The sequence below is a fragment of the Amphiura filiformis genome, chromosome 15 (genome assembly GCF_039555335.1).
Source record: "Amphiura filiformis chromosome 15, Afil_fr2py, whole genome shotgun sequence".
Classification (NCBI taxonomy): domain Eukaryota; kingdom Metazoa; phylum Echinodermata; class Ophiuroidea; order Amphilepidida; family Amphiuridae; genus Amphiura; species Amphiura filiformis.
The window spans coordinates 47,692,243-47,702,135 of NC_092642.1; the positions used below are offsets into that span (position 1 = coordinate 47,692,243).

General features: G+C 39.6%; 1 long non-coding RNA gene across 1 annotated transcript; it reads right to left on the reverse strand.

Moving 5' to 3' along the window:
• Positions 1–3,947: 3,947 nt before the first annotated feature.
• Positions 3,948–9,625, reverse strand: LOC140171746 (uncharacterized). The gene is made up of 2 exons (XR_011861639.1): positions 9,432–9,625; positions 3,948–5,620 (listed from the first exon to the last, which is right to left on the reverse strand). It is a non-coding gene; the product is annotated as an uncharacterized lncRNA (long non-coding RNA).
• Between the last annotated feature and the right edge of the window lie 268 nt (positions 9,626–9,893).

The window sequence follows — 9,893 nt, forward strand, 5'->3', positions numbered from 1 at the left end:
ATTGAAGTGTACAGAGATTTTTGGAAATGTACACCTCTTTTAAAACGGCTGTAGCTCAAAAGTGAGGTCCGGCACCCCCTGTTTTTTTTACTGATTTATTATCTACACATATTAATGTACAAAATATGTCAATTTAAAAAAATTTGATCGAATGGTTTAGTTACGACGGTAAACCCTTAACGTAGTAGTCGCCATTTGAATTGGACGCTGCAATTCGTAAATGCCAATTTTTTATCCATGTTCGGGGCCCCGATCACCCCATGTTTTGATTGCTACGTCAGACGCGGAAGTCATTGTTGCGCGTCCGGAGTCAATTGTGAGATTGTCATAACCTCATTAATAAACGCGATGCGTGCGATCCAATCATATTTTATTATTTGTGAAAACGCGAACGCAAATCGAGGTCATTAATATCTCACAATTGACCGCAAAATGCGTAATTGTTCCAATGTCGCACACAATTGACTTCTGCGTGCGCCGTATTGTGCGTCCAACGAACTGCGCGCGCGCTGGCTGCCGTATTTGGATTGCGCGCTACCATATTTGCACAGATTCTGATATTCCTCGGTTCCAAAGGCAAAATGTTTAGATTTTTCACAATGCCCTCCAAATCATAGACATACCACCTAGACCTATTACTGCCCATCCTTTACCACAGCGGGAGGTGAAGCCCCGTATCCAAGGTGATATTGACGGATTGACGGGGTTACTAGGCGCGGAGAAATATCGCATACATGTTTGACGCGCTCGTTTGCGTGATTACTGCGCCGTTATCGCCGCGTCAAATGCAACATGTTCCATAGACGCGGACATGTCTGCTTGTTTGCGTCCGGGTATGCCACCGCTGTTTATGCATGACATTTTAGTTGTACGCACTCGCGCATGGGCATAGACCCTCCCTCGGGTCCGTGGAGAACGACTGGTAATGTAGATTACATAGCATTAAAAATCAACCCAATACACGCAACGCAACCCAATCAACCCAATAACTCGGAATCAGCGCTCAATGGACTTTCGCGTTCACTTATAATACGAGTATATTTCTATATTGCTGCATGGTTGACTGTGGTGGGTGTAATTAGTGGCGTCGATTTGTGGATGAAGAGGAATGGGTTTTTGGCATTGAAGAAAATAAGGGGGGAGTTGGCATTTTTTTCATAGGGCATTACGTAATTATTTATTGTTACATTATCCAGAGATGGAACCGAACCGAGACTGGGGGCCAGTCTAGCATGGGCACGGCATTTACAGCAGGAAATGGCGGGAAATTTCAACCATTTTCGCGATACCGTACAAGACGCACCTGGTCACAGTTCCTTCCAAAGCTTCAATTTCTTGTGTCCAATTACTTGAACCCGATATTATTTTTGTTTAAAAACGTTATTCCTAGAAGTTAGAAATGGTTTTTCCTTGCTTAGGCTCTTCAAAATATTAAATTCACTTCATTCAAAAGGGTTCAAAATATGCAACATTTTATCATGTCAACACTGATTATAAGATAAAAATCACATTTTTTGATCACAATTTTACATTTTTTCAGAGGTTATCCCACTGATTGGAATATTTTATTATGAAACAACGGCCTTTGATAAATACACTGAACCTTTAGTTTCTTTCTCAATAGGTCGATTTCGTATTTTAAAGGAAAATTGAATTTACCGGTTTTTTCTACCATGATTTTCTCTAACTTCTCGGAATTCAATATTAATAAGTCCATGTTGATATATTTCAACCTCATCCACTCCATTAAATTTGAAATGAAATCATTTCATTGAAATGTATGAACTTTAATACTATTATATTATAAATCCGTCACAGGTAGGCCGGCCTATCTGTAACTAGCCCCTTCTGAGGTGGTTTGTTTACAAACAAGTCAGCATGACATGACATGTGAGACGTACTGGCTAGCTAATCGAGGAAGAGCAGTATGGAACCAGAGTCGTGTATGGAACAGAAATGTGTACATTTTCAGATGCCAAAATAGAGATTGAGTATTATTTAAAAAATATCTGCATGACATACTGAACTCTAAATATTACAGAGCTAGATCCAGTTTATTATGGCATTTAAATACACGCCCGCGACACGGCGGAACAGCATTAAAAATGCAGGCTGTTGTTTAATCACGAAGAAACTACGGCCGGCCACGTTGCACGCTAGCCCGCGCCCGGGACGCTAGCTGTGAATCTCATGGCAACCCGGCATGGCAGGGACATGGGGAATACGTAAAACCTTCATAATTAAATTTTAATAAATAAATAAATAATAAAGTATATTAAAAATGATTTATTGATTAAGGAAAACACTGTCTGACCCCTGCTGAAAACTGAAGCATTTCTCGGCAGCATGACTAGGCCTACTAGGCCTATCCCGCATGTAGGCCTACATCAACATCATTTCATGAAAATAAATTTCATGAAATGATGTTGATGTAGGCCTAGGCCTACATGCGGGATAGGCCTTCATCAACATAATTTCATGAAAATGATTTTCATGAATGATGCATGATGTAGGTCTACATGCGGGATAGGCCTAGTAGGCCCAGTCATGCTGCCGAGAGCCACTGCGGGGTAAAATGAACGCCCAGGCCAATTTCTGTGCTTTTAGGGACCGTTCACAAGCAATTGTAAGGGGGGCCTGATGCAAAAAAAAATCATCATGAAACATTTTTGGGGCCCCACCTTTTAATACATACCTCAAAAATTTCTGTCCCCCCCCTTTTTGGCATTAAAATTATGGGTCAACCCCATAGAAAAGCATTTTAACTCAATTTTTCTAGGAAAATTTGTCATTTTTTCAGGGCCCCCCCTTAGGAGGGTCAAACATTTTCAGGGCCCCCTTTTTGCATTAGGCCCCCTAACAAATGTGTGTGAACAGTCCCTTATGGCCCCATTAACCTTGCCCATTAAGGTATGTTTTCTTTATTTTTTACAGGCACCCCCATAACCCCTTGTCGGCAGCACTGAGTAGGCTTATTGATAAAGCTTAGGGGTGGTGCCATAATCATGTCTACCCCCAGGGTGGTCAATTGTCAAAAAGGTCTGCCAAAATCACTTCCCACTTCACCTAGGGAGGGCGAGTTAGCGCAGCGGTAGTTCCCTCGCTTTGCACCACTGAGGTCTCGGGTTCAAGCCCCAGCGCGGCCCAAGGACTCATGTGCACTTGGTTTATCCCGATTCCATGCTCACTCTCGCAGGTTTTCTCCTGTATCACAAAAATCGGTGATTAGTTGTTTGGTTATCAAAAACTTCCTTCACCCAATGGAATTTGGGGAGCTGCACAGATAATTGGTGAATGTTACAATCTAAATGCGGATAGGTGTGCGCCAGGGTTCGAATTCAGCTGTATCGCATAGCAGTTTGCTCCATATTTTGAAGTAACTGCTACCCAATTTTGCATTTGTATAGCACTTTTTATCCTGATTATGATGAATTAACCAAAAAACTGCTATGCAATTTTTTTTAAACGAATTCGAACCCTGGTGTGCGCCGTTCGTCAGCAACCTAGTTGATGCGATCTGATTGTGATTATTCACCATTGCAGCGAAATTACAGCGCTTTGAGTCCTCTAAGTTCTGGAGAAAGGCGCTTTATAAATCCAAAATTAATTATCAATTAATATGTCTGGAGCAGTCAAGTTAGCTCAATCGATAAGGTGTTCGACTATGGTACGAGAGGCTGCGGATTCGAACCCTGGCGGTGCCTAGTATGCTCTTGTGGAAAAACGTACTAAACTCTGGGGCTGATCCTGGTTGCGAACTTTATTTGTGGAATGTCTCATGAAGTAGCAAAGTCCCTGAATTGTGAAATGGTTTATGGAATGATGTTGGACCGTAGAAAAGTGGGGCGATGAGCACGAAATGCCCCTTTAAAGTAAACATGTCTCTGAAACTATACATCTCACACTAACAATACTAACACATTTTTTTTGATGACTTTGACCACAAATTTTTATTTTTTCAAATATCTTAAAAATACAAGAATCTAAGCTAATTGAACAGACAGTAGTACTACCCAAGTTTTTTTAGTGGCCCATATATAGCAGAGTTACTGCAGGGCTGCAAGCTGGTAACTTCCATGCCCTAACTTCAGAATTACTCCACAGCTACTCCATCACAAGCTACTGTATTACTCTAAGTTATTGCACAGCTTCTCCAGCTTGGAATAGTCCTGCAGTATTGAACTCGGCTATCCATGGCTACCCAATAACTGGCCATATGAATATGGTTGTGTATGTTTATGATTGATCAGAGTGTGACAAAGTAAGGATTCACCAGAAGTTTGTTACACTTTCATAACATATTTAATTTTCTTCATGCATAGTGTATTCTACATCAATTTGAACTGCATATTTGGATGGTGAAAGCTTTTGTCATAAGAAAAGAAACAGGTCGTTGAACTTTCCACATAGGGTCAATTTTAAAATTACACAAATCCTGTTCAAAACCTACACTATCGTAATCCTCCTCTGGCAATAAAGATTCAGAAAAAGTATACTTTGACATACCTATGATGTACGGTTAGGCCTAAAAATTGTTTGATTGGCGTAATCCGACCGACCTAGAAATAAGCCCGACCCTAGACTTTTTTCTTACTTTTTTTGCAAAGAAATTTTAATTAATTAAAAAAATTCCACAACCTTTATCATACGCAATTTACAGCTTAAAATGTGTGCAAAATAAAAATTACTGACCGACCTACCCTAATATTTTTTACGTTATGCCAATCAAACAATTTGTTTAGACCTTCATAGAGTTACGAGCAAAAGAGTAACATTGTGACGTCATAGGTCTAATGAAAATGAAATTGTTCTGATTTTTATGAAAATGATCTCAAATTAGGGGCTGTGCAATAATTATGAGCCCTGGGGGGGGTAAAATTGGGGGGCAAGAAATTTTTGGCGAGCCGAAAGGGGGGGGGCAAGCGATTTTGGTGGGCCGAGGGGGGGGGGGCCAAGCGATTTTTGGCGAGCCGTTCGGATATTTTACCCGCCCCCCGGGGGAGCTGATAATTATTGCTCAGCCCCTTATTGGTCTTCTTGCAAGAAATCAGACAAAGAGAATAGTTCTTTTAATTATCTAGGGTGCTTTCTTATTTTTGATATCAATTTCAAATTATAGAAAGTTCTCAATAAGACTCGATGTGTATTGTCCTTTTTTGAATTTTTGATGTGTTACCAAGGTAACAAAACATCCTATACTGCACAGGTTCACCATCGGTACTTGACTTTTGCAGTACAGCATTGTAATGTGTAGGTACTCTGTGTGTACCAGTCAGGTACCTTGGGGATGATGAACCTGTCCTGGCGGCCACAATAGGGATACATGTACATAGTGCAAACTATTATTTTTCTGATTTATCATAGGACATATAATTGGAGACCATTTCAACTTCGAGCATCCTCTGAACCCTTTTGACCTCGGGAACACCAGCTGGAACATTATTGTTTGTGTTTAAGAAAGTCCAAGCAATAAAGCAAATTTAACATGATTTGCACATCATTGTATAACATCCTTGTCCAGACGTGTCGTTATCACAATGTACACCAGCACCAACCCTCTTCATGAATGGAACTACATAATTATCTTCGCCCAGTTTCTCTTGAACATCCATGTTCTTTTCTGTGAAAATAGAGCAATAAAAGAAAATAAAAAAAAATAGTAAATAAGCTTAAACTGAAAGTTGTTATTGTGTATATCAATTACAAATATGAATCACTGATTAACTTGATAACTTCAGCTGAAATTACAGCTAGGTTTAGGTGACAAAAAACCCTGTTCTACAGGCCTGTCTGACCTAGATTTTTGTGTCTCAGGTGTGCTTTTTTTTGGAAAAAAAACTATGAATGGAGCAAGTGAAAAAAATTGAAATTTTTTTACAGATCTTAAAATTTACAGGTATAAGGTCATTTGCACAAGAAAAATGCTCAACTGACAAACCTACATGGGTTTATTTCTGTCGCATTTAAGTGTACAAATTGAAGAATCGTGGAGGAAAAGTGAACAAAATGACAGACCATACAGGCAAAAGCAGCCTGCCTATTCCCAATTTCAACAACACAATCTTGATGTCCATCATTTCTATTAAAAAGCAATGAGCACCAACTCGCCGTTTTTTTTTAGTGAGTTTTGAGTACTTTCGTCACCACCTATCCCGCGAAATGTGGGAAAATGATGGCACTTGTAATTTTTGGTTATTTTGAACAGTCTATAATTTAGTTGAAGTGCAATTTTAGAAACAGTTTTGATGCGATGACCCCATCATTATTTCCGAACTACCCTTGCTATTATGGTGTCGTTCTTCATCAATTTCTAGCCTCAAAAGCTATTGGTGAGCAAATTCCCCGGCAAATTCGAAGCTAGACTACCAGGGTGCATTCTACCATTGCCAATCCGTGGGTTGTATAGGGTTGGAAATATTCCAACATGCTACACGTTCCACCCCTAGAGTGCACCAACAGGTTAATTCCTGTTAATTAAAAATGTATGTAAACCCAGCTTACAGCCCCACATTTTCTAGGATGGGGGAATCTGGGATGATGGGGGTGAAGTAGGCCTACTTGAAATGAATTGCATGATAATATCATGATTAGGCAAAAAAAATATTATTGTATTGCCCTCAAGTGGGAAATTTAGGTCGGACGGTCGGATTTCTTTTTTTTTTATTCTCAAATATTAAATAATGCTTCTTCAATTAGGGACATTTGTCAATTTTGACTTCTGGATACCTGTTTGACATCAATTAAAGACTACATGTAGTCTTTCAATAAAATATTACTTTTAAGTGAAAAACATTGAGTTTTTGAACAAATCTGTAAAATTCATCATTCAAAAAAAAAATTGCGACCCTGATTTTCAGGATTTCGGGTCGGACGGTTGAGGGCAAAACAATAATTTTTTTGGCCTAACGCATGTCACACACATAACACATTTGATCGAGAAGTCTATCTTTAATACAGGCCACTGATATAGAAACCAATGATTGATTATTATGGATGGCTTTTGTCTAACACACGCGTCGCGTCACGTCACGTCACGTTACGTCACGTCACGTCACGTCGCGTCGCGTCACGTCACGTCACGTTGATATCTTCTTAAAAGTTACAAACAAGTCATACGGATTCAGTTCACGATTTCGTTTAGTTTTTCCTGGGGTGTTTCCGCATCGAACCCGTCATTATCCCAGGCCCACAGTGAAATGGTTATCGGCGTGGCGATTGCTGACGGCCGCACACCACCAAATAAGCCCCATCGAAATGCACGTAAAAGGGCAAACAGATTCGCGATTTTACCTTCCATGAATTTCCAGACACGATCATTTATTTAAAAATGACTTTTTCTATGGCAAAATATTTACTTGTATTTGTATGAAAAAATATTCCTTATTAATTTTACTTGGCCTATACAAATGTAGGTCCTACCAGCTTTAAACCACGATGAGTAGGTCAAAGGTCAAATTAGGGTCATGGTCACACAACATTAATGGGGTGGTCAGTGATTATTGTGACCAAGCCTGGTCAAAATCCGATGTAGTATACGGGTGCTAGACTCATTTTGAAATGTTGCCAGAAAGAAGAAAAATGACCTTTGACCCCTTATTTGTGTACATCCTATATGAAGCATGAGTAGGGGATTCTTCTAAAATATTTTGGTGGAAATCGGCTTAATCGTCTAGAAGCCTTAGTATTTTTGTGTGAAAAAAATCACATTTTCAACTATATAATCAAGGTCAAAGGTCAAATTGGGGTACAAACCATAAATGGGAGTGGTCAGTGGTCATTCTGACCAAGTTTGGTTAAAATCCAACTTAGTATGTGGATGTTATAGCGATTTGAAATGTTGCCAGAAGAAAGAAATGCGGGTGAAAGAAAGCATTTGGCAACATTTGTTGCCAAATGCAAAGAGGGAGCAAAAGACAACCGAGACGAGAGCAAACGTCCCCTACTGCGAATTATATGACCAGCTATTTACACCGCCATCAAAGAAGACCAAATAATACCGCATCATATACCTCACAGATTCTGCAAAAATGGCTAACGTGTTTTATAAGTCTGAAACACGCGAATGAGGTAGCTTATTTTGTTTTGAGAGGCCATTTTCACGTGTGTTTCAGTGGGAGCATTATTTAGTGGTGTGCGCACTGTACGTAGCCTCCGTCGCAGGCTACTCGTGTTTTTATCACACTCATAGTTTGAGAAAAGCGAAAACGCACCGCCTGCAAAAGAGGCTACACTAAACTAGGATACGGGCTGTGGTTTAAAAGTAATTCCAGCAATCCCGATTATTTTATTCATTGAAGCTTTGCTGTGCTTTGCGGCATTGATGAAAAGCTGGAATTCCATGGACTATTTCACGGACTATTTGATAAGGGTAATTGTGGAGTTAATAATTTATTATGAACTTTTGATAACATTTCAACGTGACGCGACGTGACGCGACGTGACGCGACGTGACGTGACGTGACGTGACGTGACGCGACGCGTGTGTTAGATAAAAGCCTTATGGATTGAGCTTTGGAGCTACATGTATCTCCAAATCATGTCAGAATCAGTCAAGCATAACACCACATTAGCAATGAAAATTCGGAAGTAAACAACAACGCAGATCACGATGGGTACAGCACCCCGAAAAAGCTGCTCAAATGACACATCATCAGCGAATTGTGACCATGGTTAATCTCATAAAATAAAAATGAGCAAACTTTGGCTGCTCTGAAGATACAGATATGTCATCAAAATAAATTTCGGTACCCCGGTAACATTAAACTTAATAAAGAATTTTTTAATGTGTTTGAAAATTGGCGACGATTAAGTGACTGAAGTAGTTAAATAGTTCCATGCTCTATCTCTGTCCGTGTTCACACTCACTGTGTCATCGTGGATAGTAGATACGAGTTCTAGATCAAATGACGCACAGACAGTAAAGCTTACTTCAACCCAACAGAAGCCAGCTGCTCAGTCATAATATTTAATATTGCGCATCTCTGTGCAATATAATCCTTCTAGGTACATCCACGGCCTTGCTAACGTACATGTTTACATACACATAGCCATCATTGCCCATTTACATGGCATAGCACTCAGAAATACATGCATGCCATATACATGCATGATATTGAAATCGTTTATTATTTTTAAAAAAAAGGACATTTTTTAACCTTGGGCCATTCATTAATTCAGCCTATTGAGAGCGTTTTTATTCACTTGCATACAAGATCAGATATAAAAGAAGGTGTACCAAGTGCCCAAAATCATGGGTAAAGTACAAAAAGATTTGAAAATCCTACCGCTGCTACTGCCTTGTTGCAGCACGGTGCAGAGCTCCGGAAACAAGTACAGAATTTGGGTGCAAAGTAATGTACAATTTCAGGAAATATTTATCACTGATGATGAAACCGGATTCATTTTAAGAATATCTTAGATCAAATAATTACCTTCGATTCGAAAATGTAGTTACTCTTGCAATATTAACACCTTTTTGCAGCATTTTTATTCCACCACGGCTATTGTTTACGTGCAGACCGCCAGCATCCATCTTTAATTGTGTCAAGGGAATAGTCTCGTTACCAGTCGTTTTAAGCTCTTCGGTACAACTAAGTTGCGGATTTTACGCAAAATAAACAGCGGTGATGCCACCTTGTCAAATTCGTTGCTAAGCAGTGTCGGCTTCACTACGCGAGTCAAAGTCATTGGTCTAGGTTCTCGTTTGTCTGGGCTCCAAATAACCGATGCGCAGTTATTAACCTCTAATTAATGACCTCGAATTGCGTTCGCGTTTTCACAAATAATAAAATATGATTGGATTACACGCATCATGCATATTCATGAGGTTATGAATCTTTTTTAATGTTCTTGCAAGTGGCGTAATCTGAGACTTTTTTTTCAAAATCAGAGAA